Raw genomic sequence first — 17578 nt, forward strand, 5'->3', positions numbered from 1 at the left:
TAATCTTAAGTTAATTTTAAGTTTGCCAGAAATGCTCTGTGTATAAAGGGGTTTTTGGTATGTACACCCAACTATTATTCTACTTTGTACATACATGTATCATGTCAAAATAAAATATAATATATTATTATTATTATAAACTCCTCACACACACACTATTGATAAACTAACATTAACCTCTGATGAGTTCTGAGTGTTATTCTACTGCCAGAGCCCAGCCAGGGGTCAGGCTCATCTGGTGCTTGCCTGCTCCACCAGGATGTTACTGCTGGTGGTCCCCTGACCCACTCCATCACAGCCTGGTTGATCCAGCACCTGGTGAAGGTACTTGTCCAGTTTCCTCTTGAAGGCTTCTACACTTGTTCCAGCAGTATTTTTGGTTACATGTTGCAACAGTCTTTGTCCTCACATGTTGATACAGCAACACACAATATTCAACAGTCTGGCAACACAACAAACCATATTTAGTATTTTTTACACTAATACATGTACTTTTTTCTTTAAACCATATAATGTAATTTACATGAATTAATATACACGTAGGCACAAACGATGGCCACAAATTATGTAATGCATTTTTACCAGCTAATTGTAAGCCATATTAATTAAGATACATATTATTCAATAAGAATTCTTATGCAATTAACTACAATAAGACACCTAATGACAAATAGTCTATCACAAAAGAGACATATTATTTCGAAGTACTAGTTCAGAGATCCTCAGTTTTATAGTGACTGAATATAGAAATGTTGAAGATACAGTAAGCTACTTTAGATTACAATATAATTAAATAGGACAATATATATTACCAATTATGTATGGGTGTTGAAGGAAGAACAGGGACAGAACTGGATGAAAGCTGGTTTTGTTAGACATAACAGATTGCTGTCTCAATTATGCTAAGGAGATGGTGTTTTATAACAGCTTTGAAATGGGTGGCAGATAGAGACCCTTTCAATGCTTCAGACAGAGTTCCAGATCTTAACCCTTTGAGGGTCGACAGGCCCTCTCAGAAACTCGTTCTCAGGGTCGGCCAAATTTAAAAAAAAAAAAAAAATTTCTTATGAAAAAATAGTTTTTTTTTTTTCTAAACATTATAGGCTAAACAAAATTTTTTTACCATCAATACTTACCGAGATATGGAGGCGTGAAGTTTGCCAAAATTGAACAATATCTGGTAACATCGCCAACTGCCGTCACCCGGTATTTTTCTATTTACTTTTTTATGTACTATTTTCAATTATTTTTCAATTTTTCTTTTTCTGAGTAACTTTTATGGCCTCTGAGACCAATATGATCAGTATTTTGTAAGTTATTTCTTTTTCAATACTACACAATAAGGGCGTAAACACTGTTGTCATTATTTTGTTTATAGAAAATATTTACACAAACAAACGATATGAAATGTTGTTTATTACTATTTTTCTATATTTTATATACACATATACAGTCACAGGACATGCTTCTTGAAGTTCTGCAGCCTGTGGAAGTCTTTGAAACATGGTGTCATGCACAGTGGTGTTTTACATTCCTCACACATAAAACGAGTGTCTCTGCGTTGTTGTGGGCGTTTTTTTGTATGTGCACAGACGTAGCACCTCTTCTGAGCCTTTTTCTTGAAAGCAGTAGCAGGCAGTTTTACTAGGAAGTGATCACCATGCTTCAGAGGAGCAGGTAGTTGTTGATAATTTGGTGGGCGGTCAATTGCAGGTGTTCTTCCCTGGTACTTGAATACTATTTGTCTGATGACAGACAAACAGAATTCGCCATACTGTGGTTTGTTTCTGGTCCTCGTCTTATACATATTATAAGCATTGAGCATGGAAATGTCCAGAAGATGGAAAAAGAGTTTGATGTACCACTTATAACTCTTGCGAACACAATCAGCAAACCCAATCTGCATGTCACATTTGTCCACTGAATGCATGTTGAAGGTGTAATCAATCACAGCTGCAGGTTTTGGAATGGGTTCATTGCTCTCTCTATGCTGCCTGCTACTGTCTGCCATTTCATTAGGGTGAACTGATGACAACAGTGTGACATCTCGTTTGTCATGCCACCGAAATGCCATGATGTTATTGGCATCAAACGCCTGCACCTCACCTCTACGAGTGCCAGCATCAAACCTGGGCATATGTTTCCGATTTGCACACACTGTGCCACACATCTGTCATGTTCACTCGCAAAAAATCACTGAGTGAGGGGCTTGTGTACCAGTTATCCATAAATAATATATGCCCCTTACCAAGGTATGGTTCTATCATTGTTCTAACCACATCACCAGAGATGCCCAATAACTTCCTGGTATTTTGCAATGTATAACTTCCAGTGTACACAGTAATATCCAATACCAGACCACTGTAACAATCACAAAGCACAAACAACTTTATACCAAAGCGTTTCCTCTTGCTTGGTATGTACTGCTTGAAAGAGAGTCTTCCTTTGAACAGAATCAAAGACTCGTCAATTACAAGCTTCCTGAAGGGATAAAAATGCGTACTGAATTTCTCTTTCAGATACACAAACACATTCCTAATCTTATATAACCTGTCGTTTCTGTCAGGCCTGGTTTTGTCCGAGAAGTGAAGCATACGTAACATTAGCACAAATCGATTCACTGGCATTATATCACTGAAACCTGGGGTTGCAATCAGGCGGTCTATTGACCAGTATGATTTCACTTTGTGCTTATACACATGTGGCATAAGCATTATTGTGGCAAAGAAAAGATACATCTCAGCCACAGTTGCCTTCTTCCACTGGTGTAGATGTGATTTTGGTGAAAGTAATGTGTTTGCCATGGTGTACTCGTAGTATGTGTTGCTTTCCATGACAATACTTTCCATCAGGGGTTCGTCAAAGAATAACTCAAAACATTCCAGTTCAGTGGCATTGTTCCCAAGTGTACAAGATGGCCGTATTCCACTTTGGCTGTCATAAAACTGGTGGGGATTTGGAACAAAATTGACAGCTTCCTGCCAATCCCAGGTGCGGTCAGCTGGTGGGTACTGGACAATGACAGGTGGTTGTGGTTGTGGAGGTTGTGGTTGTGGAGGTTGTGGTTGTGGAGGCTGGTGTGGTGGGTGGGTGGGGGATGGTGGCCTTTGTTGTAGATCAGCTGAGGCAGCGGCGTGGGTGGCAGCATGGCCCACTGCTGGTGCCTCACCGCTGGCACCACTACCACCACGCACATTTTCCATCCCAATTGCCATTTTCACTGTCTGTTCCTGTTGTACAGCCACGGGATGTACTCCGAGATGTACTCCTTCCCCTTGGAATAGCATATGGCACACTACCAGAGCGCATATATTGTCGTATATACTGACGCTTCACTGGGGAATATTACACTTCACTATCACTACTGGATCTAGTTTGAAGAGCTTGTAGTTCATATTCACTATCACTATCATCACAAATGCTCTCATCTGAGTCTGGGATTTGGGAAAATAGGAGTTTCCTCTTGGATTTTGGTACAGCTGAACGTGAACAAGACGGCCCAGCACCAGAGGTGGAAGGCTGAGGGTCGTCTGGGTTTTCCTCACTATTACCGATGTTATGGTCATTAGTTTCGGTCAAAACCTCACCAAAACCTTGAAACTCATTTTCACTGGCACTTCCATCTGTATTAGAATGTCACTGGGGAACGAAAGTGCCCCAGTTCACCGAGGAGTGAGGAGCTTCTTACCGCGAGGCATGGTGGACATTGTTTACTAAGATGGCGTTCCCACAATGCACCACTGGGTCCCAGATTTTTTTCTACCACACACACCAACCACACAGACCCATTCTCTCACATCTAGGCCTACCAGCCTTTTCCCGCGAGATTTGACTGCGCTAGAATTTATGCATACTAGTACGTCAAAAACCCCTGCGCGTAAGCCGTACTAGTACGTCCGAAACCCTCAAAGGGTTAAGGCCATTTATGAGCATTGAATTTTCATACAGGTTGAGTTGGACATGGGGGGGGATATGTCAGCTTTTTTGTGTCTTGTTGCACCTATTAAAAGGAAAAGTTTCAGAGTAAGGCTTATATTGAAAACGAATGTCCTATATACTGTAGGCACAGTAGTATGAGTGCATATTTTGTTTATTAAACAAGTTCAAGTTTTGGGGGAGTGTGTTGTCTGCCACTGGAATGGGTAATTGTTTGCACAGCAACTTTTAAGTTATTAATGATTTTAGGTAATTTTATAGATTCCCATATCCAACTCAATCCCTATGCTTCTACAATACTGTATAACACAAATATTGGGGTAGGGCCCTAATCTGACAACTCATAACATGAGCTTAACTCTGGGGTGCCGGACAGGCCAGGCTCAAGCCAACCAAAATTTCCAATAAACCTCACAACACTTTTTTTAACACACAACCCATCTCCCACTGAGGTGGGATGGCCATGAAGCTAAACATTTTCAACATCACTCAATATTACTGTCTTGCAAGAAGCATGCTAACAGTACACCTCAGATGACCCTCTAAACTGTATTATCCTCATCCTTCAGAGTGCAGGCACTGTACTTCACACTTCCAGGACTCAGATAACTGCTTTTCCTGAATCACTTCATAAATGTTGCTTTGCTCACACTCCAACAACACATCAAATCATAATAACCACTAACTCCTTAATCCTTTCTTTCAACCAGCTTGCCACCATGAAGCTCCTCCTATACTTCTGCAGATGCCCCTGACTCTCCTTCCTCCAGTGCTACAGTCTTTGGGTCTTTGATAGAAGATAAATGTCATTTTAATTCAAATATAGGTTTAGGCTGAACACTATAAGGTGGATCATTAAAAAAAAATTTCAAATACCAATAAATTCTCATTCATAAATCAAGCATTTGGAATGACTAATTTGATTTTAGGATTTCAAATAAAAAATTTGAGGCTTGTAAACACACATAAGTGGGATTATGAACAGGCCCCTGACTGTCTTCAAGAAGGTGCTGGACAGGCACCTAAAGTCAATACCTGACCAACCGGGCTGTGGTTAGTACGTCAATTTATGTGCAACCAGCAGTAACAGCCTGGTTGATCAGGCTCTGATCTACCATGAGGACTGGTCACAGACCAGGCTGCAGTGGATACACAATATTCTTTTATACTCACACATAACAACTTTAGTTAAGAATCCTAATAAATATACCCAACACCAAAATGTCACATTCTTCAACTTTACCAAGTTATCTTATGTTATCATTACATGAATATGCATAACCATAACATGTGTGAGCCATTATAACTTTTACACACATTAATAGTATTCTCTGCCAAAACTTTTATACAAATCCCTAAATAATAATAACACACAATGTAAGTACATCACACTGATTTAACTGGGTTACCGATGTATGCACTTACATCGTGAATTTTTTTTTATGTAATCAGCAATGCAAGTTACAGTGATTTAACTCTGTTATCAAATCAAATCAAATCAAATTTTATTTCTTTGCAAGATTACATTGAGATTATGAAATTACAATAATGAGTTGCAGTGCAAAGAGAGCCACTATCATGCCTTGGCATTATGGGCAGACTTAATTTAATGGCTTACAGATTATATCTGTTTCTATATCAACATTTTATACTTATGTGACCATATTATACCATAGTCAATTGTGTTCATTATTCTCTGTTATACAGACAAAGTTCAATAAATTCTTGTCTTTGTTGTTGTTGTTCTTCTTCACCTTCAAGATATGTTCAGTCAACAAGACTTAAGAAATCGTAATGACACGATTGTAAATAAACCATACCCCCGGCCGGGATTGAACCCGCGGTCATAGAGTCTCAAAACTCCAGCCCGTCGCGTTAGCCACTAGACCAGCTAGCCACAATAAGATTCACGGCCACGCTAGCTGGAGATTCGTCTGTAAAAACTTGCATTTGTGGTCACAGAGGTGCCTGTGCTAACTTTCCTATGGTGTAGAAATATACCTAGTTGGATGAATCTTATTGTGGCTAGCTGGTCTAGTGGCTAACGCGACGGGCTGGAGTTTTGAGACTCTATGACCGCAGGTTCAATCCCGGCCGGGGGTATGGTTTATTTACAATCGTGTCATTACGATTTCTTAAGTCATGTTGACGGCAGTGAAGGGACTTGAGCTAGAGTTCGTCACGGCCACGCTAGCTGGAGATTCGTCTGTAAAAACTTGCATTTGTGGTCACAGAGGTGCCTGTGCTAACTTTCCTATGGTGTAGAAATATACCTAGTTGGATGAATCTTATTGTGGCTAGCTGGTCTAGTGGCTAACGCGACGGGCTGGAGTTTTGAGACTCTATGACCGCAGGTTCAATCCCGGCCGGGGGTATGGTTCAGTCAACAAGTTAGCAGGATTTTTTCTCCTGTCAGTGCCTTCATCAGTAGTGATGTACAGTGACTAGTAGGTTGATGTCTGGTGTCACTGCAGTTGCTTGTGGTAATTAATGGTGTTCCTCTTGACACTGGAGTTTACCTGGAGAGAGTTCCGGGGGTCAACACCCCTGCGGCCTGGCCTGTGACCAGGCCTCATGGTGGATCAGGGCCTGATCAACCAGGCTGTTATTGCTGGTTGCACGTAATCCAATGTACAAACCACAGTCCGGCTGGTCAGGTACTGACTTTAGGTGCCTGTCCAGTGCCTGCTTGAAGACAGCCAGGGGTCTATGTATATTGGGATGCAGTTGAACAGTCTTGGGCCCCTGACACTTAATATGTTGTCTCTTAACGTGCTAGTGGCACCCCTGCTTTTCGTTGGGGGGATGTTGCATCATCTGCCAAGTCTTTTGCTTTCATAGGGAGTGAGTTTCATGTGCAAGTTTGGTACTAATCCCTCTAGAATTTTCCAGATGTATATAATCATGTATTTCTCCCACCTGCATTCCAGGGAGTACAGGTTCAGGAACTTCAATCGTTCCCAGTAATTGAGGTGTTTTATCTCAGTTATGCACGCCGTGAAGGTTCTCTGTACATTTTCTAGGTCAGCAATTTCACCTCACTTGAAAGGTGCTGTTAGTGTGCAGCAATATTCCAGCCTAGATAGAACAAGTGACCTGAAGAGTGTCATCATGGGCTTGGCATCCCTAGTTTTGAAGGTTCTCATTATCCATCCTGTCATTTTTTCTAGCAGATGCGATTGATACAATGTTATGGTTCTTAAAGGTGAAATCTTCTGACATAATCACTCCCAGGTCTTTGATATTAGTTTTTCTCTCTATTGTGTGGTTGGAAATTGTTTTATACTCCAATGAAATTTTAATATCCTCACGCTTACCACATCGGAATAATTGAAATTTCTCATCGTTGAACTTCATATTGTTTTCTGCAGCCCATTTAACCCTTAAACTTTCCAAACATAGATCTACATTCGCTCGCATAGCGTTCCGAACGTAGAGCTATGTTTTTTTACATGCTTTCTAATGGAGAAAATCAAGGTCAGCATTACACACATAAACATAGATCTACACTTGGACAGTTTAAGGGTTAAAGATTTGGTTGATCTCCGCTTGGAGCCTTGGAGCGTCTTCAATGGAAGACACTGTCATGCAGATTTGGGTGTCATCAAAGGAAGACACGGCGCTGTGGCTTATACCCCTGTCTATGTCCGATAGGATGAGGAACGAGATGGGAGCTAGTACTGTGCCTTGTGAAACAGAGCTTTTCACCATAGCCACCTCAGACTTTACTCTGTTGACTACTATTCTTTGTGTTCTATTTGTCAGGAAATTACAGATCCATCTACCAACTTTTCCTGTTATTCCTTTATCACCCATTTTGTGCACTATTACACCATGGTCACACTTGTCGAAGGCTTTTGCAAAGTCTATATATATTACATCTGCATTCTGTTTGTCTTCTAGTGCATCCAGAACCTTGTCCTAGTGATCCAGTAGTTGGGACAGACAGGAGCGACCTGCTCTAAACCCATGCTGCCCTGGATTGTGTAACTGATGGGGATCTAGATGGGTGGTGATCCTTAGAACCCTTTCAAAGATTTTTATGATGTGGGATGTTAGCACTATCAGTCTGTAGTTCTTTGCTATTGCTTTACTGCCCTCTTTGTGGAGTGGGGGCTATGTCTGTTGTTTTTAGTAACTGTGGGATGACCCCAGTGTCAATGCTTCCTCTCCATATTTATTTTTATTTTATTTATTTTTATTTATTAATTTGAACATGATACATTGAAGTACAAAAAAATACAGTGGTTAAGTGTAACATGCCAAAGCCCCTTGTTTGCAGAGCATTATGGGCAGGCTTAAAATTAACTTAAGATTAACTAAGCAATGATATACAGTGGACCCCCGCATAACGATTACCTCCGAATGCGACCAATTATGTAAGTGTATTTATGTAAGTGCGTTTGTACATGTATGTTTGGGGGTCTGAAATGGACTAATCTACTTCACAATATTTCTTATGGGAACAAATTCGGTCAGTACTGGCACCTGAACATACTTCTGGAGTGAAAAAATATCGTTAACCGGGGGTCCACTGTATTCAGTAGTAAACATTATTGTAAACATAACAATTTAGCACAAATGAGTATTTCAAAGACAGGTCATATGGTCATTTACTGTGTTGCTGTGCATTCAGTAGAATGGAGTATTCTGTTAGGTAATGTAATTAAAAATAACAAAGTTTACTTGGGTTACAGTTAAACATTTATGAGATACAATTATTCAGTATTTATTTAGTTGTGGGTATGTGATTTTTAAGTAGAGACTTGAATTTATAAACCAACAGTGTTTCTTTTATATTCACAGGTAATGAATTCCAGAATTTTGGGCCTTTTATGCGCATTGAGTTTTTGCATAGTGTGAGATGGACACGAGGAACATCAAAGAGTGATCTGTGCCTTGTGTTATGGTCATGTGTTCTGTTGAGGTTGGTAAGGAGATGTTTGAGGGGAGGGTTTATATCAGAGTTAAGTATTCTATGTATGTAGTAGGTACAATAATAAGTATGGATGTTTTGTATGGTGAGTAGGTTTAGAATTTTGAATATTGGTGGAGTGTGCTGGCTGTAGTGGGAATTTATCATCATTCTGACTGCAGCCTTTTGTTGGGTAATTAGTGGTCTGAGATGGTTTATTGTTGTTGAGCCCCATGCACAAATTCCTAGGTGAGATAGGAGTAAATAAGTGAGTGATATAGGGCCAGGAGGGCTGACTGTGGAACATAGCACTGTATCTTCGATAGTATGCCTACGGTTCTTGGAAATTTTCTTGGAAACTTGTTGTATATGTGTTTGAAATTTGAGTCTATTATCAAGGTGGATTCCTAAGAATTTTCCCTCTGTGAGCTTTGTGATAGGTGATCCGTTTATCATTATGTTAAGTGGGACATCTGTAGCTCTGTTACCAAACTGAATGAAGCAGGTTTTGTCAATGTTGAGAGTAAGTTTGTTAGTCCTCATCCAGGTAGATATTTTCTGTAATTCGGTATTCACAGTATTGGCTAGCATGACTGGGCTCGGGTGAGAGAAGATGTATGTAGTGTCATCTGAAAATTGTGTGGGTTTCAGTAGTTGCAATGCATTTGGTAGGTCATTTATGTAAACGAGAAAGAGAAGAGGGCCAAGGACACTTCCCTGTGGGACACCAACTGTAATTGGTTGTGTGGAAGAGTTTGCTCCATTTGTGTACACATATTGGCTTCTGTTGCTGAGGTATGACTTTAGGTAGTTGAGGGAGTGCCCTCTTATACCATAGTGCAACAATTTTATGTGGAGCAAGTCATGGTCAGCTGTATCAAAAGCTTTATGTAAATCAATGAAAATCCCCAGTGGGACTTCTTTCTCTAGTGCAGTGTATAGTATTTGTTCTAGCATGTGTATAATAGCATCATTCGTATTTTTATTAGGTCTGAACCCAAACTGGCAGGGGTTGAGTGTGTTGTGGGAGATGAGGTAGGAATAGATTCGCCTATGAATTAATTTTTCGAAGATTTTAGAGAGAGGGTGTAAGCTGGATATTGCCCTATAGTTATTCGAGTCTGTTTGGTCTCCTCCTTTATGGATCGGGGTGACCCTCGCTATTTTGAGAACTGTAGGGAAGGTAGAGGATTCAATGGATTTGTTGAAGAGTGTTGCAATGATAGGTGATAGCACTTGTGACACGTTTTTGTATATAAAGGGTGGTAAGGTATTTAAATCTCCTGTCTTGTTTTTTAGTGTGTTGATAATAAGGGAGACTTCTGTTGGGTTAGTCGGAGCTAGGAACAGTGTGTTCGGGTAGTTGCCAGTGAGGTAGTCATTGGGTGGGGTATTTGAGCTTGGGATTTTATTGGCAAGGTTTTTTCGTGTGGTGGAGAAGAATTCATTGAGTCTGTTTGTTGTTTCAGTTGGTGGGAGTTGGGGTTCATCTGGTTTTGTTAGTTCAATTGTGCTATTTCATGATATCTTTTTTGATCCTAGAATTTCTGATAGGGTTTTCCAGGTCTTTTTTATATCACCTTTTAAGTTGGATAATCTGTTCTCATAATATAATTTTTTAGCCTTTCTTATCAGGCTGGTTAGGATTGACGAGTAACGTTTTGTTTGGTCTCTGGTTATGTGACCCATTCTGTACTGTTTTTCATATTGGTGCTTTGTATTAATGGATTTGAGGATGCTGGGTGTTAGCCAGGGACTGTTCAGTCTCTTAGCTGTCATCTGTTTAGTTTTTTTAGGGCAGTGCTTGTTATAGAGGTATTGGGTCTTTTTTAGAAAATTATTAATACATTTGTCAATATCTGTATAGATTTCTAGCTCAGTGTACCAGTCAATGTTTGTCACTGCTGTTGTGAAGTTATTAATGCCTGCCTCATTGTGAAGCCTGAAAGTGACTTTAGTAGTGTCTTGGGGTAATTTGCCTAGATTAGTTATAAGGAAGGTAAGGTAGTGGTCTGTGGTATTATCTGTGATTATGCCTGATTTTGAAGGGGATATGGTGTTGGTCTAGTAGGGAAACCCTAGTCTCTGTAATTCTTGTAGGTTTTGTTACTGTTGGTAGCAACAAGCAGTTACTCATAGTGTTTGTGAATTCAGTAATGTGCAGGAAATTTATATTGAAGTCACCTGAGTGTAGTAAGTGATCTTTATTCATGCATGCATCAGTTATCATACTTCCTAGGTTTTCACTAAAACAGCTAATGTTTTACTGTGGTACTCTGTAGATGTTTATCACTGTGAGAGGTTTTTGTAGGTTTTTGGATTTGAATTTAGCTATTATATATTCCCCATGTTCATCCCTTGTGCAAGTATTAGCGATACTTTCTAGTTGGTCTGAGTAGTATATAGCTGTGCCACCCCCTTGCTGATCTGGCCTACATTATTATTATTATAATCAAAAAGAAGTGCTAAGCCACAAGGGCTATACAGTGCTGCCATCTGGCCTACAGTTGTGTATGGCTGTGTAACCAGGAATGGCATAGACATCTGTAGTATCAGGTTTTAGCCAGGTTTCGTTTAGAGTAATGATGGACATACTGGCATGCAGGGAATTTAGTAATGTTATGAGGTCATCATAATGTTTGCTTAAAGATCTGATATTGTTGTTAAACCCTCCTGAGTTTTGTATAACCTTATGCCAGTTTTGCACCACTGTGCAGATGTATATTTTTCTTTTCTAAATTTTAAGCCAACCTGAGTTTTGTATACCCTTATGCCTGTTTTGCATCACACTGCAGATGTATATTTTTTCGTTTGTAAACTAATTTTTAAGCCATAATGAATTGTTACTCTTTTAAAAATGAATTTAAGACTTAAACTATTATATTTCCTATTAAAAATGATATTCAATCTCCAATTTGACTGTTTCCTTAATTAATTTCTACTTAAACTAATAATTTATAATATTATCTATTAATATATGATCTTAAATCTGCACTTTCAATGTTTTCCCTCTTTTTTACATTCATTTCTCCTTAAAACTACAATTTTCTTTGAAAACTAGTTTTCTTTGATTGAATTTATGGGGTAACTATTATATTGAAGAAATCTTCAATGATGTTAAGATAAGATAAGATAAGATTTCGTTCGGATTTTTAACCCCGGAGGGTTAGCCACCCAGGATAACCCAAGAAAGTCAGTGCGTCATCGAGGACTGTCTAACTTATTTCCATTGGGGTCCTTAATCTTGTCCCCCAGGATGCGACCCACACCAGTCGACTAACACCCAGGTACCTATTTGCTGCTAGGTGAACAGGACAACAGGTGTAAGGAAACGTGTCGAATGTTTCCACCCGCCGGGAATCGAACCCGGGCCCTCTGTGTGTGAAGCGAGAGCTTTAGCCACCAGGCCACCGGGCCATGAATACTTAGGACTTTCATGTCGATAAATACAAGCCCTTGATGTAGCTAAAGCTCTACATTAAGAACTTAATGTCAAGAGCAGCTTGATATCTAAATCTCAATATATTACCTTGATTCTGAGGAGCCTCTACACGGAACTTTGATTAATGAGAACTTTGATTGAGAGAAACTACCTTTGGTTATTGTTCTTTATTTACGAAATGAAATAATATTTATACTAAGTATTAAAAAATTGCCAAAACTCAGTGGTGCTGAAAGTGCTGCTAGTGGTCGTAGTGGTGGTGGTGGCAGAGACAGTTACATGTCCACAGCTCCAACACCCACCAGCTACCTGTCGCTGCAGAGGGTGGCGCGCATGCTCACATGTATTGGCTGCCTTTGAGTACATTTTTGAATAAAGACAATAGGAAAATATTTCTCTTCTTTTATTGTCAAAAATACATTTCCCTTGACAAATAGTTATTGGTGAGGCCTCACAACCTTACTTTTTTACAATTACAAGTTTATAAAATTAAATAATGGGTAGGAAGCAAATATTAATCAACAGACCACAAAACTATTGAGAGAAAACTAATTTTCTTATGGAAGGAGAGAGGACCTTAGCCTCTACATGGTGTTACCACTTACTTTATTCTTTAAACACTTTATAGTTTTATCTTAATTAATTGTAATGGTGTAGTGCTGTTATCATCAAAATAACATAATGCCACACTGTATTACATCTGTTTCTCTTTATTTACTACAAAAATGATGAGTTTATGAGTGATTTTCTTAAATAACATCACTGGCACCTTATCTGACTCTCAGCCTCACACCAGTGACGGCATTATTGCGCATGCGTCGTTCTGAAGCTTGTCCTGGCTGCTGAGTACACTTGGTTTCAAGACAATACTTGTCATTATCGGAAATCTTTCAATCCTATAAAAAAAACATTTATATTTCCGTTCTCCTAAATTAATAATATACTCTCTTCTAAATATTAGACTTTCCTAAAACATAATTATTTATTTGTGTAACACTTCAGCTTATGTATGCTCTGCTTTCCTGTGTACTTAATGCTGCTACTGCGCATGCGCTGTTCTTGACTTTTTTTCCTTGTCTTGGCTGCCTGAGTACTTTTGAATCAAGAAAATTGTTTCTCTTCTTTTAAAAAATGGATTTCTTCCTTTGGAGTACCTTCATTCCTAGGATCCTTTACATTCACCTTTATGTCAAGAGTGCATTCATTCTCAGGATTACCTTGATCCTGAGGATACCTCAGCATCAAGACCCCTGCCCTGCTGTTTTCTGTAACCTACTGATCATCCCTCCTCCCTTCTGCCACCCAATACCCTCGCTTCCTTCCCTACCCTGCAACGCTGTGTAGGCCTTGTGGCTTAGCGCTTCTTTTTTATTATTATAATAATAATCAGCATCAAGATACCTCCACATGGACCACCTTCATTCTCAGGATCTTCTATATGTTCCTTGATGTCAGGATTACCTTCATCATGACGATCCTCTGCATATACCTTCATGTCAAGATACCTCCACATGGACCACCTTGATCCTCAGGATCCTGTATATGTATATATATACCTTGATGCCAATATACCTCCACATGGACCACCTTGATCCTCAGGATCCTCTACATGTTCCTTGATGTCAGGATAGCAGGAAATCTGGGAGATTAGCATGAGATCAGGGAGATTAACAGGAAATTAGGGAAATTAGCAGGGAATCAGGGAGATTAGAAGGAATTTAGGTTGATTATCAAGGAATCAGGGAGATTAGCAGGAAATCAGGGAGATTGTAGATGAATGGTTCAGAGAACCGACACGTTGATAAATTAGACACATGTGCAACTCTTGGGTATCTTTATTGGGGAAACGTTTCGCCACACAGTGGCTTCATCAGTCCATACAAAGGAGAATGAGGTAATCAGTCCCTCAACCATCAATCTTGAATAGAGTATGGCATATGTGCGGAGAAGCTTATAAACCGTAGGCAGGAGAGGTGCAGCAGTCGTAGGTGGTGTCACATTGTTCAATGTGGAAATAGGTCGTGCCCAAGGGTTAGGCAAGCGAAGAATTCCCAAGTGTTAAGATCCCAAGAAGTTGCAGTGTCTGACAGGATTGTAGATGAATGATTCAGAGAACCGACACGATAAATTAACACATGTGCAACTCTTTGGTATCTTTATTGAGGAAACGTTTCGCCACACACTGGCTTCATCAGTCCATACAAAGGAGAATCTTGAAGAACAGGAGGAGAATGAGGTAATCAGTCCCTCAACCTTGAGTCGATCAAATCAAAATCAAATCAAATCAGTTTATTCTCTATAAGGATTACAATACGGGGTTTACAGATTTTGATTATTGTGTGGTTTACATGTAATAAAATACTAATTACAGAGGGGGCCACTAGGACACCTAGCATGGCTAGGCCTTTCGGGCAAACTTAGATTAATTCTTGACCCTAAATTATTACAAATTGTGGAGTAAGTTGACTAAATACTAGTTTGCGAGTTTAGCAATGTGAATGCTTTTGTTTTGGCACAGTACATAGTTTCTATATTGGAGTATCACAGGCAAACTTGTGACTAGTTAGGAATCATTATCTTAATTAAGATTAAGATACGTATTTCTGTGCTTATAGTCAAATGGGTGAGTGTAAGTGTGAACCACCAGGTGGTTTTTATGTAGTTGACGGGGTGTATCAGGGAGATAAGATGTTTTCTAACTGTAGTTTTGAGAGTGATGAATGTGTCTGTAGTTCTAGAGTTTTCAGGTAGAGTGTTCCAGCTTTTAGGGCCTTTGACATACATTGAATTTTTGTAGAGGTTTAGTCAGACATGGGGAATGTCATAGAGATGTTGTGTCTGGTGTTACGCTTGTGGGTCCTGTCACAACTATCAAGAAAGCATTTTAGGTCAAGGTTAATATTGGATTTTAAGGTCCTGTATATGTAGATTGAACAGTAGTAAGTGTGGATGTTCTGAACAGGGAGTAAGTTTAGATCTATGAAGAGTGGGTGTGTATGTTGTGAGGGATGGGATTTAGTGATTATTCTTACTGTGGCTTTTTGTTGAGTTGTTATTGGCTTTAGGTGTTAAGGAAAATTTTATAGGGGTGATTACTTATACATACCTCAACATTACATGCATACGAGTAATCTCCTTGGGAGACAACAACTATATTGTTTACCGTAGTCACCCGTGTAGACATGTGAGAAAACTTAACCACCTCTGGTCACTGCAGGTGGCCCCTCGACCCTCACAATCTTATCCATATCTATCCGAGGCCAGTATAAATTGGGTAGCACCCTCAAGTACGGCGCTACTAATTAATTGTGGACTGTATAAATTATATTAGTTTAACTGAATGAAGGGGGGGGGGGGTAGGTTACACATGGATATATCCATCAAGGAAAAACACTTGTACATAATCCCACCACTTACCAGATATTCTCTGGTGGTCACTTGATGTGGCTGGATCACCCATAACCCATCCAATTAAAACATACCTAACTGGCCAGTATCAGTCTGCTATAACTAGAAAGGTTACTTAACTGTGGGTGATTGATGCTCCTTATTTCCTCCATTCACCATTTCATTTCGATGTCCTGTTACACCGACACGGTTCTTATTCCAGCAGGACGAGGTATCCGTTGGTTTGTCCTGGTTTAGAAGTCGTGATTCCATAAAACTTTGCTATCCTCGGGACGAGAGCCACGCGTTCACTCGGAGCAGGGCGATTTATTTCACTTCCCGCATTCTCTTAACTTAATGTTATTATCACTGATTACATTACCATTCACAAGACGATTTAACGTCTCATAATTATTATACACATTAGAGGTCACTCCATTAAGATCTGAGACTGATGAGTGAGGATTAACTCACGGGTAATTTCCCCTGGACACATTTCATGGCGGCGCACCCATCACCCCCGGTCCTACTATTATCCACTCATTTTACCACTTTATTACGGTGGTCACGTAAATCATGTTCCCTCACTCTTCACCAGGAACAGTTACGACACTTCCTTTTAGGAAGTGAGGCCCATATTAATCCTTAGGCCGCCGTGAACGCCAATTTCCTGATCCCATGATCACTACATTCAAAACACTGCCGCCTCCTCGTGCCCGAGCTCGACCTATACCCCCGCACATCTGCGCAGGCGCAGCGGGAACCCAGTTGGTTCCATTCAAAGTACAAATACATTTTGACCCAAATCAACACATTAAACACTTATTAGGCACTATAGCTTCGGAAATTAAATAATTTCCACACTGCGGCCGGGCGGAAGTCGTTGTTAGACGACTTAAATTGCGTCTTCCTCCAGGAGACGATTCCAACCCTCTCTGGATTGCGCTGCTGTTTTCCTAGTGGGTCTTACTACAATTTCTTCTTGCATTACTCGGTAAGTGTCTTCAATATCACTCGTGTCACTTTCCCTTAGATTTCCATCTGCACTGGATTGAACACCATTTAATTCTAAGGGAATTAATTTATTAATGGTACGCAAACTTTCCTGACCACGACACAACACTTTGACGTTTCTGACAACACCTTGTGCATCTGGGTATAATGTAACTACCTTGCCCAGAGGCCACAATGTTCGATGTTGTTCAGTATCAATTAACACAATGTCACCTGGTTGAATGTTCTGTCGGTTTACTGCCTCTGGCGCACCATAAAAGTGTCCACGTAGTGTAAGAAGATATTCTTTACGCCACACACGTTCCTGACCAGCTGGGCTGTGGCTCATACTTTGGTTTGCGTGCAGCCAGCAGTAACAGCCTGGTTGATCAGGCTCTGATCCACCAGGAGGCCTGGTCACAGACCGGGCCGCGGGGGCGTTGACCCCCGGAACTCTCTCCAGGTAAACTCCAGGTAAACACATCAGACCAATGAGTAATTACCTTATTTAACATCTTCAACTTATCACTCAACACGGTCACGTTATTGTAATCCTCATCACTTCCCTCGGGATTATCTCTATAGATAGGTGCAGCTTCTAACCTTCGTCTGCATATTAGGTGAGAGGGAGTCAGGATCTCCGCGTCAGGAGTGTCGCTCATGTATGACAGAGGGCGATTGTTTACCCGATTCTCTGCCTCTACCAACACTGCACGGAATTCCTCCAAATTAATTCTCTTCCTGTGTAGCACCTTACGAAGACATCTTTTCACTGTACCTATCATTCTTTCGTACAGTCCTCCCTGCCAAGGGGCTCTGGGAGTAATAAATTTCCAGACACACCCTCGCTGGGTCAACAAAGACTGTACATCATCACTCTTATTTAATTCCATCAAGTGTTGAGC

General features: G+C 40.2%; 1 long non-coding RNA gene across 1 annotated transcript; it reads left to right on the plus strand.

Annotated features, from left to right (window-relative positions):
* Positions 1–204: 204 nt before the first annotated feature.
* Positions 205–5672, plus strand: LOC128695557 (uncharacterized). The gene is made up of 2 exons (XR_008408028.2): positions 205–324; positions 4647–5672. It is a non-coding gene; the product is annotated as an uncharacterized lncRNA (long non-coding RNA).
* Positions 5673–17578: the final 11906 nt, after the last annotated feature.

The sequence above is a fragment of the Cherax quadricarinatus genome, chromosome 42 (assembly GCF_038502225.1).
Source record: "Cherax quadricarinatus isolate ZL_2023a chromosome 42, ASM3850222v1, whole genome shotgun sequence".
In the NCBI taxonomy this organism is placed as follows: domain Eukaryota; kingdom Metazoa; phylum Arthropoda; class Malacostraca; order Decapoda; family Parastacidae; genus Cherax; species Cherax quadricarinatus.